This window comes from Stegostoma tigrinum, chromosome 3, assembly GCF_030684315.1.
Source record: "Stegostoma tigrinum isolate sSteTig4 chromosome 3, sSteTig4.hap1, whole genome shotgun sequence".
NCBI classification, from domain to species: Eukaryota; Metazoa; Chordata; class Chondrichthyes; order Orectolobiformes; family Stegostomatidae; genus Stegostoma; species Stegostoma tigrinum.
The window spans coordinates 69,922,981-69,937,580 of record NC_081356.1 but is presented as its reverse complement, the minus strand read 5'-3'; positions in this window follow the sequence as shown (position 1 = coordinate 69,937,580).

The window sequence follows — 14,600 nt, the reverse complement described above, 5'->3', positions numbered from 1 at the left end:
CAAATGGTATTTGAACCCAGACCTCTTTAGCCTAAAACTAGGGATGCTGCCACAGTACCTTAAAATCTTACATCAATCCTCCCTTCTATTCTGGATCTTGGGACTTGTTTGGTTAGCAGTGGTAGAGATCAATTGCTAGTGAATTTTAACAAAAAGAAACACTTGTCTTAACAATAATAATTTATCGCATGATAGTAACATTACAAGTAACACTAGTTAGAGATCATAACAGAGTCTATCAAGCGCCATGGGTAACCCCATCAGGATCTTGAGCTAACCGGCTCTTTTCCCAATTCAGGACTATAGGCTGAGTGGAGCTAAATGCAGTCTTCAACATTAGCTCTTTCAGAACTGTTACCATATACAACTATTAATTTCCAAGTCACGAATTTTTCTCACTTGGAGAGAAACTTGGTTGCGGTAGTATTTCATGCATCTGGTGTTCTTGTCCTTCTAGGTGTTAGAGGTCACAGTTTGGAAAGTGCTATGGAAGGAACCTGGGAGGGTAGAAGATGCCAATGTTGCTGCTGTGCATGTTTAGTAGATGGAGTGGATGTTTAAAGTGGTGGATGGGGTGCTGATGAAGAGGGCAGATTTGTCTCAGATGATGTCAAGCAACTTAAATGTCGTTGGAGCTGCACTCATTCCGACCAATAGCTTGTTCCTTGTAGATGGTGGCCAGGATTTAGGGAATCCAAAGTTGCAGAATTGTTGTCACAGAATTTCAAGCCTCTAACCAGCTCCGCAGTCCACACTATTAATATAGTTGGTTCAGTTAAGTTTCTGGCCAATGGTAACCTCAGGATGTTGATTGTGATTGCGCAAAATACAGTCCCATTATGTCCAGGTATCATTGAGCTATTTTTACAAGGCCTGAGCAGAGAAACTGTTGTAATTTTACTGCTTGGCACACACAGACCTACAGTCGAATTGAAAATCAAAAAGTTCCTTTGGATACAAATAAAAATCTTCCGATGTGGTTCACAAGGTACAGGAGTGCTCTTGTGAGTCCAGAAAGAAAGCTGTATATTCCATCTCCCAGATTTCACTTTCCTGGAAACTAACCTACCACTACCAGGAATTACCTTGTACCCTCTTCCTGACCTTTTTAGACTGGAACCAGCGTAAGGACAGTGAAGTCCAGAGGTTAAAATTTGTTTGGCTTCATCCTGCCTCCTTCTTCACTGAGCAATATCCCACCAAAATGCGTCCCAAGTTAAAATCTTCCCTCAGTTATACATTCAAATCCCATTTTATTGCATTAGTCACTGAGCAAAAGTGAAATTTCAGTAAGAACTATCCATACTTTAGTACATTCCTAGGAAGTGAGAAAGCTTTGTCTTGAAAAGATATTTTTCAGTTGCAGCCTACAGCTAGTATATATAGGTTGTACTAGAAACCAGTCAGTATACAACACATCCAAGCTTTAATACAAATCTGTGTTATACTAAAGTTATTGGGAACATGAGGTTACACTTTTCGGCAACTCCCATCTCTGAAGATATTATATTCATCAAAGAAAAAAAAAGTCATTAATTTCTTGTGTTGTGTATGTTTGAAAGAAAGTAATTCTGCAGTCTTTCACATTTCTGACAGTCGTTAGGTCTATGACTGTATAAATTTTTAAGCTGTTTCTTTGAAAACTATTGAGAGCCCTGAGGAGGTTTATGTACGAATTTGAAACTGTTCATCCACGTTTGACAACACCTTAAAAGGATTTAAGGGAACAAGATCTGACAAAAGCTTTTATGAATTCATCACTGAATATTTGTTAAGCCTGCTCTCAGCAATAGCTCAAGGAGAAAGAACACTATTCAAATAGAGATAAATTATGATCTTTCAAAAGATTACCACCATCTATAAGCGAGATATTCCTGCAGCCAAACAGCTTTTGACCAGGTTACTTATGAATGATGCTGGTTCTGCTTGAGGGCAGGGAAAAATATGCAGTTTTTCCACTAATGTAGAATCTCCGTCTGTGGAAACTGAGAGGGTTCTGTTTAACATTGGTTGCAGTTTTTACATAGGTGAACATAACTCCCGTAACAGTTGTCAGGAGTTTCAATGAATTTAAATGGTTGAAAACTGAAGCACAATGACAGATTGCTATGTGATGAATCCATTATGTTTAAAGAACTGAATGCTTGCATAGGGCCATTTCTAACTCATATTTTTAAAAAATAATTCTTTTAGGCATTAAACTGTCTGAATGAAACATTTTCACTTTAGTTCTGCACCGAAGAACAAGGAAAAGCATTTATATCTCAGGCAATGTTTAAGTAAATACATAACTCTCACTCTAAATGTGGCTAAGGAGTATTTTTAACTTAATGAACAATTTTCTGAAGTGTTTTTTCCTAAACATTTTCTAACAATGCTAGGACAAATGTCCACTTCAATTTAATGAAACAAATACCCTGTAGACTGGAATGCTCCAAACGAATTACTCATGCATGTTAAAATTTTGTTGCTTGAATTGAAAGGAGATAGCTTGGTTCATATTGCAATAGAACATATCATGTTCTCTTTGAGTACAAGGTCACTAACTTGCTTCCTTCCCTGGTTTCTTTCAGAGGAATCAGGATTCATAAGGAAAATATTAGAATCTTTATTGACAGCAGAAATTCAACGGTGACACACTTCATGTACGTTAAATTGAAAGATTTGGAATGGGATTGGTTTTGTTTTGTAGCTTTAAGTATTGTGTGCTTAACAACAACTTGCATTTATATAGCAAGTCGAATGTAATGATGAAAGATGTTTCCCGGGAGAGTTGTCAGAATTTTTATGGTCTGGATGCTGGTAGTATTTTATAGGATGCAAAGGAAAACGTCACAGTTGTGACCTGTATCAAATAATTACTATAGAAGGAAATGGATTAACTGTGTACCATGTAAAAGGTCATAAGGTAAACTACAAAATATTGCAATTACATGTACATTTTAATGTAACAAAATAATCTCAAGTGGTTTCAGAATAGCACTACCAAACAAACCTTGATATTGAGACACATATATTACGATATGAGGAAAGATAGCAAAAATACTTGGTCAAGATTTGGTTTTAAGCAGTGTCTTAAGGAATGAGATCAGACAAAACAAGCAGAAAGGTTTATATTAAAAAGCTTGTGTGCTTGGCAATTGACATCACAGCCATCAATAACAGAGAGATAAAAATTAGGGATGTGCCAACGGCCCGCTTTGAAAGGGTTCAGGCATCTTGAAGGGAAGGGTTGTAGAACTGGAGGAGTTTGCAGACAGAGGGAGGGTTGGGACCATATCACAACAAATTCTTATTTAAAAGCAAACTCGCAAAACAAATGTTTCCTTGATGTCACCCTCACCTCACCCGGAGTTGAGCTCTTTTGCCCATGTTTGAACTAAAGCTATAAGGAGGCCAGGAGCTGAGTGGCGCTGACAGAACACAAGCTAAGCACCTGTGAGCAAGCTATTATTAAGTACTGCTGCTTGATAGCACCACTGATGACCCATTTCATCACCTTACAGATTATTGAGTGTAGACCAATGACACAGTAATTTGTCTAAATGGATTTGTCCTGTGTTTGGTGATCAGGACATAACTGGTTTTGCTTCGAATTTCCATGCTTCTCATACTTCCAGCTGGTCCATCTCTGACTGTTCTTTGACTTCTCTGTTTCAATTTCTGAGAATCCGCTATCCACCACCATCCATTACTAGCCCAATGGCCCACAGTTATCTTGACTACATCTCCTCACCCCTTGCTTCCTGCAAGGATTTCATTCCATTTCATCCCAGTTTCTCCATCACCGTTGTATTTTTCCTGATGATCCTGCCTTCCACCAGGCTATCTCCAACATGACCTTTTTCTCCCCCAACTGAGGAATTCCACCCCCATCCCTCACCATTGTGATTGATGAGTCTTCAGATGCATCTGGCCCATTTCTCATGCCATCACCATTTAGCAGGGACCATTACTTGCATGACACTCTTGTCCACTGCTTCGTCACTCCTACCACTTTCTCACTCCACTATGGCAGCCTCCTATCCAATCACATGTGGAACCCTTGTGCTGTCTCTTCCTCCCTCCTCACTGTCCAAGGCCCCAAACATACCTTCCAGAAAATCATTACTACTTACTTCACTTATACACTTCTTTAAAATCTTGACTACTGCATTCACTGCTCACAATACATTCTATTCTACACTGCTGATACCGACCACATATTTTTATTTCAAAGATATATTTTATTCCTAAAAATATCTTCATATCCATAATAGTCACTAAAGCTGATCGATTGTGAACAGTCGTTTGTGAAGAAACAAACAAATATTGGAGTATTATTTTATCTAGCAAACAATCTCAAGGCTTTTCTTACTTGTACAAGATTCTATTTACATGCATTTGAGGCACCAAGAGTTTCCGATAACTGAATACATTTAACTTCAGCAGGAAGACCTCAGACTGTGATCTTTCCCCTTTGAGCCTTGGCGACAGCTACCCCAAGCTTTAGTGTATCCCTCTGCACATAGTCCTGGACCTTGGAATGTGCCAGTCTGCAACACTCGGTCCAGATCAACTCCTTGTTCTGGAAGAGAATTCAGGCAGACTAAAGAGCATCTTTGATAATGGGAACTGCAGATGCTGGAGAATCCAAGGTAACAAAGTGTGAAGCTGGATGAACACAGCAGGCCAAGCAGCATCTCAGGAGCACAAAAGCTGACGTTTCGGGCCGAGACCCTTCATCAAAGAGGGGGATGGGGAGAGGGTTCTGGAATAAATAGGGAGAGATGGGGAGGCGGACCAAAGATGGAGAGAAAAGAAGATAGGTAGAGAGGACAGTATAGGTGGGGAGATAGGGAGGGGATAGGTCAGTCCAGGGAAGACGGACAAGTCAAGGAGGCGGGATGAGGTAGTAGTTAGGAAATGGAGGTGCGGCTTGAGGTGGGAGGAAGGGATGAGTGAGAGGAAGAACAGGTTAGGGAAGGGGAGACAGGCTGGGCTGGTTTAGGGATGTAGTGGGGGGAGGGGACAAGCTGGGCTGGTTTTGTGATGCAGTGGGGGTAGGGGAAGAACTGGGCTGGTTTTGGGATGCAGTGGGGGAAGGGGAGATTTTGAAGCTTGTGAAGTCCACATTGATACCATTGGGCTGCAGGGTTCCCAAGTGGAATATGAGTTGCTGTTCCTGCAACCTTCAGGTGGCATCATTGTGGCACTGCAGGAGGCCCATGATGAACATGTTGTCTGAGGAATGGGAGGGGGAGTTAAAATGGTTTGCGACTGGGAGGTGCAGTTGTTTATTGCGAACTGAGCGGAGGTGTTCTGCAAAGCAGTCCCCAAGCCTCTGCTTGGCTTCCCAAATGTAGAGGAAGCCACACTGGGTACAATGGATACAGTATACCACAAAGCATCTTTCAGTGGTTTGATGGCCCTCCAGTCACAATCGACTGTACGTCCTGGGGAATTGCTTGTAGAGAACAGAGTCTTGTGTCAAGAAGCCAATCAGAATGAACCCTCTGCTTTTTCTGGAATGACCTGACCCCCCAGCTGCTTGCCATTTCAAGAAATCACCACGCTGTTGTGCTAACATTAATATGTGGGCCAGCTGTAATGTTGCAGTGAAGCACAACACAAGCGCTAGGAGCAACACCTCATTCCTGATTAGGCATTTTATAACGTCAAGGTTTCAACATTGAATTCCATTCAGAGTCTGACCATATGATGCCTGCATTTTCCTCTTCATTTATTTTCTCACCTCCGCCCACCCCACCCTCAATTTTGTCTTGTTTATGTCTTGTTTACTTTGCTCTTAGTAGAGAGGATTTGTTTTCTCCCTTTCACTTCTTCGTTTACACCCATTTTACATTTTTTATGACCATTAACGATCTGTTTACCATTTGCACCAAGCCTCTACCATCTGCCTCCTTCATTCTCCACTGCCAGTGTCAAAAATATCTAAAATAACTATCCATATCTTTCAGTTTGGAGGAAAAATCATACTGGTCTTAAAATGTTAATTCTGTTTCTCTCTCTATGCATACTGCCAGAGCTGTTGAGTTTCTCCAGCATTCTGTGTTTGTTTCACATTTCCAACACCCACACTGTTTTGCTTCTATTGCTCTCTCCACACTGGAACAGCTTGGCTAGGGGTGCCCCAAGTTCTAGAACATAAGTGTTCCGTACTGTTACTAGATTGTTGTCAGGACCTTTGCAATTTCCAATGCCTTCAACCATCTCTTGATATCATGTGAGATAAATCAAGTTGGATGAAGACTGGAACAAAAACAGAAATTCAGAGAAAGGCCACTGGATTTGAAATGTTAATTCCGGATTCCCCCCACAGATGCTGCTAGACCTGCTGAGATTTTCCAGCGATTTCCATTCTTGTTTCAGATATCCAGCATCCACCGCTCTTTGATTTATTTTAATTTAGCTAAAGACTGGTGGCTCTGATGCAGGCAACCTGCAAAGGAGGCCTAGATGAATGATCCACTCAGCACTTGAAGCTAATGATTGTTACAAATGTTTCAGCCTTATCTTTTGCACTGAAGTGCACGGCACCCTATCATTGAGGATTGGGATGTTTGTGGAGCCTCCTCCACCAGTGAGTTGTTTAATTATCCATGGCCATTCACAGCTAGATGTGTCAGGACTGCAAAACTCAGATCTTATCCATTGGTTGTGGAAACATTTAGTCCTGTCAATCACTTGCTGATTGTGCTGTTTGGGGAGCAGGTAGCCCTGTGTTATAGCCCCAGAAGGTTGATATCTCATTTTTAGGTATGCCTGGTGCTGTCCCCATCAAATCAATATCATATGGACAAGCAGAATCCCAATAGACAATCTACCAATAATGACAGAAAGATCCCGTTTGCGTTCTGTGCTGCCAAATGTATCGTTGAAGTGATTTCTTTAAGTGAAGCAGCACCACCTACCAATCAAAGGCTAGGAGCATGTACAATAAGAGTGATGGAAAGATGTATAGAGTGTATGGATATCTCTATTGAATCTGAACTGTCTATTAATTAGTTGATGAGTCTTTTGTTTATAAAGGTATTTTTATATTGACTGGCATTCTTTTCCACAATAGCACATTTAAAGGCATTCCTTTCATATTAATGGTATAACATACAAGGCCACAAACCAAGTGCTGGAAACTGGGATTAATGGTCTCAATGAGGACTTTACCAGTTTCAAAATCTCCCCACTCCCAGCCTCATCCCATGACCAACCCTCCCTCTCATACCCTCCTTCTTGATCTGACACAACTTGACACAACCTGTCCATCTTCTCTCCCACCTATACGTCCCTCCCACCTTACTGACCAATTCCCACCACTGCCTACCTGCACTCACCTATCACCATCCCACCTACCTTCCCCAGCCACAGCCCTCCACTCCCTATTTATTTCCCATCTCCCTATCCCCTCCCCATTTCTGAAGAAGGGTCCCGACCTGAAAAGTCAACTTTCCTGCTCCTCCTGATGCTACCTGGCCTGCTGTGTTCCTCCAGCTCCACACTGTGTTATCTTAGAATTGTCAGGTGATTGTTTTTGACCAGCTCAGATTTGCTGGGCCAAAGGACCCTTTTCTGTGCTGTAGCCCTCTATTACTCTATAAAGGGGGAAATTTTCCAATTACATGGCACCTGAGCCACTGAAAATGGGGCATGAAAATGAGTGTTATGCGTCAGGAGGAGCAATCAGATGTCATGCAAAATGCTAAGCAGCTTATTACTAAAAATCAATTGAGCAGCCTCATCACCAGCAGAATGCTATTAAAGTAAAAGGTGAGAGTTGAACTCAAGTATCACAGATCCCTGCTTGAGTGCCATTATAAAAATGTCTTTTGAGACTACCTGGGCAAGTTGTGATCTGTAGAATCTGCAATTCAGCACGGCTGACACCTGATAGGCTTGTTGTACAAGTGTCAGGTCTGTCTAAAACAGATGCTGATAGGAAAGATTTACACAGAAGAATTCAGAGCCAGTTTTGAAGGACTCCCCTGCAGGCAAATGTTTCAACAGGTCTGCGCTCCCTAATGTGCTGCTCGTGATAGCTCAGGAAAATGAGCTGCATCAAAGAATAGAACACACAAGAGAAAAGCGTTTGGATAATATGCTTAAATAATATTTATTATTTATTTAGCCAAGACAGTTTTAGTTGTCTTATGCACATCAAAAGATATGTTAAATTGTAATATATGAAATCTCTACAGTTCATAAAATATGCAATAACGTACACACTGAAATGAAACAAAGGGCTATGTTAAAAACTAACATACCCTACCCTTTATTTTTCAAGCTAGTTTGTTTTATTAGTATTGGAGAGCTCAGTTAGCTGAGTGCTAGAAACTGGGATGCGACAGTTGTGAGGTGCAGTGACAGGGTATGGCATGAGAGTGGGTCAGAGAATCATGGAGTTGTACAGCACAGAAACAGAACCTTCATCTCCAATCTTGTCTTTGTAGAGCTGGTTGGGTGCTGACTGAGCATTCCTTTTGCTGTAATTGCATTTGGTCTGTAGAAACCCAGGGTGGACTGTAGTGCTGTGAACCTATCATCACATTTCCATGTAGAAAACACTAGCAACCTCAATCCATGGCCTTCTTTGACTTCACAAAGGTCATCAATTCTATCAACAGGGAGATATAATGGAGCATCCTCAAATTTTGCTCCCATGAAAATTCATCATTTTCTTTTGCCTGCTGCATGACTACATGCAAGCATCACCAATAGGCCCATCAAAGATCAAATACACAATGAAAATGGGGCTAAGCAAGACTGTGCGGGTGCACCAAAGCTCTTCTCTATTTTTATTGCCACAACACTCCACCTCATATCCAAGAAGCTTTCTGTTAGAGTGGGGCTAATCTGCTGGAATGAGTGAAAACTATTCAACGTACATCACCTACAATTGTGAACCAAGATCACCCTAAACTCTGCCATCGAGCTGCAATAAATAGGTAGTGTTTGTGTGTGTGCAGACTCAGAGTCGAAGCTCTAAACTTCGCCCTCGTATGAAAGAGCAGGCAAAAGGCTAATCATCCAGAAGACAAAGACCAGGTCCTGCTACACTACATTGAGCTCCCCTCAACTATCCTGATTCACAACTGGACACTTGTGTCAATTTTCATATCTTGGGAGCGTTCTTTCAGCAAGAGTACAAATAGATGATGGAATTGAAAATTGCTTGCAGTGTTCCAGTGCAACGTCAGCCATTGGAACACAGAGTGTTTGATAGCAAAGGTTTCAAATAGGCACCAAGCTCATGATCCACAAATCAGCATGTTACCTGCCCTCTTGTTTCTTTGGAGACATGGACAATGTACGGCACACACTTCAAATCCTTAGGGAAATATCACCAGCCTCTGCAAACTCCTGAAAAATCAATGGCACGATAAGCACTTCAGTATCAGCGACATCTCTCATCACGATACTGGCTACGTGCAATCAACTGTATTGTCAGGATACTTGTCACCATGCCTGATATATAATCCCCAAAATAAGCTGTCTACTGTGAGCTTTGGCCTAACAATCGGTTACTAGGAGGGCAGAGGAAACACTTGAAGGACATCCTCAAAACCTCCCTAAAAGATATGTAACATTCCACTGATTTGTGGGAATCTGCTGCCCTTTCAGCGACAGAATCAAAGGTTAGTAACAGGGTGAGAAATTATGCAAGCCATTCTTACTGTAAATGGCAAATTACTTCCTCCATTTCTGTAATAACCTTCTTTCTCCGTTTATTCCTTCACATGAGTGTTTGTTGTGAGTCACTATTGCCCTTGACTGAGTGGCATGCTAGACCATTTATAGGGCAGTATAAGGTAGGTCTAGAGTAAAATTTATGCCAGACTGGAAAAGATGATTCATTGTCGTTCTCTAAGATGCATTAGTGAATGAAGTAGGTGGTGAAAACTGAACCTATGTTCCCAGGTCATTAGCTTGGATCTCTGGGCTCCTAGTCCAGCCAAAGGTGTAACACCTGCCCATTTACCTTCTCCACCTCAGTACTCAAGGGCCAAAACACATCTTCCAGGTGAAGTAGCACTTTACCTGCACTTCACACAATCTTGTCTACTGTGTTCTGGGAGATAGCAGGAACTTCAGATGCTGGAGTCAGAGTCAATATAGTGTGGAGCTAGAGGAGCACAACAGGTCAGGCAGCATTAGAAGAGCAGGAGAACCAATGTTTCAGATTTACACCCTTCATCAGAACTCCGAAACATCAACTTTCCTGCTCCTCTGATGCTGCCTCACTTGTTGTGTTCCTCCAGCTCCACATTGTATTGACACTGTCTACTGAATTCGCTGTTCACAATGTAGTCTCCTCTACTTTGGGGAAACGAAGCATGGACTGGGCGACCACAAAAAAGACCTTAAGCTTCCCGTTGTCTGTTTCTTTAACACACCATCCTGCTCCCGAGCCAATATTTCTGCCTCAGGCTTGCTGCAGCTCTCCAGCGAAGCTTAGCGCAAGTTGGAAGAACAACACCTCGTCTTCTGCTTGGGGACCCTGCAGCCTACAGAACCCAATATCGAGTTCAATAGTTTTAGGACTTGAATGTCCTATGTCCCAGGCCTTGTGTTCACATAGTCTGCTATTACACAAAACCCATCGTCAGCCACTACCTGTTTCCATTAACAGCTATTCACCCTTCTAGCCATATTGTTATCAAGTCTTTTGTCTGTCTAACTGTTCGTCTGCCTCTTTGGGCCCTATACCCACCTAGCATTTACTCTTTACCCCACACCAGCCCCCAACCCTATCTTCTGCAAAAAAAAACATTTTCCTAGCTACCATCAGTTCTGAGGAAGAGTCGCCAGACTCGAAACATTAACTCTGAATTCTCTTCACAGATGTTGCCAGACCAGCTGAGCTTTCCCAGCAATTTCTGTTTTTGTTTCAGATAGTTCCAATTTGCTAATCTGAAAAGAATTGAATCCCTTCAGTGTGATATGAGGCCATTCAGCCCATGTAGTCTGCACTTAGCTTCCAAAGAGCATCCTACTTAGCCCCAGCCCATTAACCTATCCAAGCTAACACATGTTTGACCTGTAGGAAGAAACCAGTGAACCCATCGGAAACTTATGCAGACCCAGGCTGAATGTGCAAACTCCACACAGACAGTTGCCTGAGGCTGGAAACAAAACCAGGTCCCTGGCACTGTGAGGCACTTGGGCCAACCACTGAGGTCCTGTGCTTCTCAGCTTGCTTTCAACTAAATACCTCGCAGCCCGTTAGGTTGCTGTAGGTGATTAAATCCAGCAGTAGACCATTTCCCATACAGCAGATGACAAGTTCACAATCACAGGCAGAAATACCTCTGACAGCGTGCCTTCATTATTCAAATTAATCTGACACCAGAAAATTATACAGGGCCTGAGCTCTTGTGGTTGGGCAATAGAGAACTCATCCAGCCCCATTTCAGTCGTTGACTGCACTGTTAGAAGGAAATCTAGCATGGTAAGTTTTCGCTGCTTAAAACATTTACACCTCTGACTTGATCAATATGGAAATTGAACAGACAACATTGAAGATCTTGGATAAATTTAAGAAAAGTTGAAATCACTAAATTGCAAAGTTCCCTGCACTGTGAGACTGCCAGTTGAATGACCTTGTTAAGCACAGTAACAAAAATAAGAGTTGACATCAAACATTACTGGCATGAAACTTCGAATGAAAACCAGCTGAATGGCTTAGAAAGGGAGGCAGGATTGCAGCAGTCAGAAACCACAGAAATTATATATTAGAGTGAAAAATTTTATAGCTTAATTCAAAATAGACATCATCATGTTTGTCATTCAAAATATTGGACACATGTTTCCAACTATCTGGCTCTCTTCTGTCTTGTGTGTCTGGTTGGGGGAAGGGTTATGCTTTTAGCAATGTTTATTATTTGTACCAAGAATGGTTAAATAATGACCTTCAGCAATAGCTCAGTAATGTAATTTTGTTTCCTTCACTCAAATGACCCAGGGTTAGTGGGGCTGTAGGGTCTTAAGGAAACTTCTCGACTAATAATATGAACAGAATGGTTTTTCTCCTCTAATTTTCTGACATAACAAAAACTCAATATAACAACACTAGACGTGTTGTCCTTCGATCCATTGGCACTAAAATCTCTAGTACCGCAACTGCAAACCATGTTCTCTGCATAAAAGAGAGTAAAACTTCTGTCAGTTTGTGTTTAACAAGCTTATTCTTTCATTAATTTATATTTTGCCAGCATTCCTACCCTCCTCCTTCTCTAATTGCATAACTCTCAGGGTTCACAACGAAACATACTGTTGCTGCAGAATTCTTGAAAACTTGTCCCTTTAAACAATTGGAGTGCTAAGACAGAGAATCTCTATCAAATGTGTTTTCATAAGAAGTCTTTATTTTACTGAAATAAAGCTCATTTTAAAAAGTATAGCATTTTTTTTGCTGCAATTATTTTGCTTATCCATGATACTGCAAGGTTATGCTGTGAACAACAAAGTGCTATCGTTCATTTCTGATTTGTGCTGAATTTGCTAACCACAGCTATAAAGGACAAACAGGAGCAGCTATGATTTAAGTAGGGGGATATTAAGCAAGACTCCTACGGTAGATAGATATCCAGCAATCCCACCGAGAAGGGCACGTTGGGTGAGTAGAGAATCATGGTAGGTTATGATGTTCCAGCAGTGTAATAGTTTGCCAAATGGGCAACCAGAATTTAACTTGTGAATAACGATTAATTGGGAAAGGTGCCAAGAGTTAGATCAGTGCTTGTGGGATCAGACAAGGAAGTATGAAGTGGACATCAAAACTCACAAGAACAAAGAAGGGCAGTAACTTTTTGATTTGGAAATGAATGTGAAGAATGATTGAGAAAATTGCGTCATGTCACACATATGCAAATATGTGTGCACATGATTTCATACATACTTCCCAGCAAATGCCAAGGGGTTGTACAGGGGGTCCCCAAATTACGAGCATCCAACTTACAATCGCTCATACTTGCAAAAATTACTCCATTCAGGGGTGTAATTTTAAAGACCCAACATATGAATATTTCCTGCGCTTCAAACAGCTGCTTTGTATTGCCCTGCATTGTATTCCAACTCATGTACAAATCAATTTGCAAACAAACTTCAGAATGGAACCCATTTGCAATCCATGGACTGCTTGTAGTCAGAATTGAAACAGATTTGTAACACTTGCTAGAAATAAAACAAAAATGTACCTGTATATGACCAGGAAATTTCTCTTAAGGGAGTATAATTGACAATTAATTGGTCGTTTTCAGAGTGGAAAACAGCAATGAGTGGGTATCACAGGAATCATTTCTTGAGCCCCAGCTGTTCAAAATATATGTCAGCAATTTGAATGAGGGAGTGAAATCTACTCAGCGCATCTTGTATGCTATTTTCAGGTAGCACGATATTCACACCAGGCAGCAGCGCATTCCCAATTGATGATCGTTACCGCTTATTTAATGCTTTATTAATGGCCGACCTCACCACGGGACATGATCTTACCAAACTTGCCAGGCAAACTAGATGTCGTGAAAAGTGGGCATAGAAACTAAAGCAGATTCTTGGCAGGTTGAGCTCACTTTTTGCTCTGGATGACCTCCACGATTTACACCAAATGCCAACATTTTAGCTATGACCCATTGGCACTGACTAAATGCATCTATTTCCATGGACTTTGGCACCTAACATGTGCCAGCTACCATGAATCTTCTTGGCACATGTCTGATACATTTTCAAGATGCTTCTGCACATCAATGATGCATCTTGGGCCGATAACCAACTCGAGTTCTAAAATAGATAATAGCCATCAGATGGATTTTCATAAGAGAATCTTTCTTTCTTATGAAAAAAAATTTAAAACTTACATTTTTTTGTTACAATTGTTTTATCTCTCTATGTTACAGCAAGGTTGAATTGTGAACCATATGGACAAAGTGTGCTGTTTCGTTTCTGATTTCAGCTGACTTTGCTAACCATTGCCATAAAGTATCAACAGGAGCACCCATGCTTTAGAGAGGAGTATCGTTGTATTGATAATGTATTGCATCATTGTAATGCTGCAGCAAGGACATTTTGCGCTCAGGGACATGCAGTCAGCTCGTGGACTAGACCAGACTGTATCTCTATGTTCTTCATTCACTGCCATTGTGCCCTCTCAGTCTGACGCCCCCACCCCGGATACTTGCAGTATCTCTGCTTTGCATTACTTTTCCTCCCCTTTTGCACATTGTCCCCTCAGACAGGCTTATAATACACATAAATAAAAGCAAAATACTGCAAATGCTGGAAAATCAAAACAAACATACAAAGAAACCCACTTAAAGTGATTGGAAAATGGTAATTTTATACTTTTGACAGACATGGATGAGGAGTGAGGGGATGAGATGATGTGGAAGCTTAGGTAGGGGTTATTTCCCATTTCAATAAACCGCCTTGATCTCATGCTAACATTCCTATCCTGTACTGGGGAAGAAGTAGGATGTGATTATCACCATAACGGTGTATAGAATGGGTTGAAGGGGAAAAATTATTAATAATATTCGACAGCTGTATGACCAGGAATGAATCCTTTGCACATTCTCGCATGTGCCGAAGATGGCATAATCAAAGTTGCT